Below are 1,799 nucleotides of genomic sequence, written 5' to 3' on the forward strand. Positions count from 1 at the left end.
ACAGAAACTATCAAAATAATTGCTGCTGTGGTGCAGTTTGAATTCTTTACATTTCTGTGCGTATACTTTGCTACCCTATGCTTTGCTTTTAATGTGCTCTGTATACCTTATCCAGCTGTGATTAGGGTCATGCCTTTCCTGTAATTGTATTTTCAGTTATAACAAAAGCAGTAAACTTAAATCAATCAAATTGATTTTCTCAGCTCACAGTAACCTTTGAAATGCCCTTTTGAAAATTGAGATGACGCGCCAGTGTTTGTGTTTCTCATAATAACGGTAGTGTCCCTGCTGTCTGATTGGAGAAGATGACAGAATTGACGAAAATGAAAGGTTTAAAATGAGAACCCACCTTAGAGTTAATTTACACCAGAATAAAAAAAAACGGGATTCAGAAAAGCCATTAACTATTGTTTCATCCTCTTAATAATAACTATACAGATTGTATTATTTATAATAGCTCTAAACTGTAGCTGAAATAGCTTTCACCGAAAAGGCAGGTTATAGTGTTTAGTTACGATTTAATTGACAAAGCAAGGTTCCTGTCAGGCCGTCTCCTGTAACGCTCAAATAATTATCTTTCCTTCTCCAATCCCTGGATACCAAGCCGGGGTTAATCAACAGTAGTATTTCATTTTAAGATGAGGTCTCGGAGGAATGCACCTGTGCGCTGTAGTGGACTACTAGAGGAAATTACGCAAATGATGAATAGCTACTTAAAAGAAATCTGACACCAAGTCATTACCCAGCATGGGTAACACAAACCACAACAGGCAGGAGAGACATGCTGTTGTTGTTTTCTTTTGAGTTCTGAGATTTCAGCACTGCTTCTGTTTTGTATTGGTACGCTTTACCTGGGCCGTGCTGTAGAGTCTTATACAGTTTAACATTATTATTATTATTATAATTATTATTATTATTATTATTATTATATTATTATTACTACAAAGTTGTTTCACGAAGAGACCTTAAGTGGTGTCACCACACTGCCTGTGATACACCATGACTTCACCATTCTCTACTGCGCTGCGCTACGCGTGCGCAAATGGCATGGCGCAGTAAACTTTTATAAAAGCAGGGCTGTTTTTTAACAAAAAACGTCAGTTGCTGCTGTGCTCGAATCCAGTGACAAGGGTCACTTCCCATCATCCTGTGTGTATATATATATATATATATATATATATATATATATATATATATATATATATATATATATATATATATATATGATATATATTATATTTCTATATATCTAAGATTATATATAATTTGAACTGTTCCAAAATTTTTACTGGTTGTTATTGCAAAACTTTGTACAGTTATCTCGAAATAAATATATACAGTTGGGCTGCAGCAAGTTTATTATAACATGCTGTAGTGGCATTTCAGTGTCAGTGAGCTATTGTGGGTGAAGTCGCTGGTAACCACACAGCTCTTGATTGCACGGGTATTTAATGGCGGGTTTTTATGCGAGTGGGAACTACGTTTTCTTATTTAACGTTGTTTTGTTGTTTACCGTGTGACGTGCTTTTTATTTGTATGTTATTCAATTGTATTAGGACGATGCTGCAGGTGGATTAGTGCTGAAAAAATACATCACCGGCTATAACCTGTAAATGACCAATCAGAGCGCAGTATCCTGTTTTTGGGTGATTTCCCTGGTTTCTATTGGTACTCCCCATCCCTCTGCGTTTCAGGGACGTGGGGGGAGAGGCTTTTGCCAAATTGTAGGCGTGAACCGACTGATCAGACCAATCGGGCAATGTGAGTAAACACACGGGGGACTGCCAAAGCGGCAAGGG

Source organism: Polyodon spathula, chromosome 12 (genome assembly GCF_017654505.1).
Source record: "Polyodon spathula isolate WHYD16114869_AA chromosome 12, ASM1765450v1, whole genome shotgun sequence".
NCBI classification, from domain to species: Eukaryota; Metazoa; Chordata; class Actinopteri; order Acipenseriformes; family Polyodontidae; genus Polyodon; species Polyodon spathula.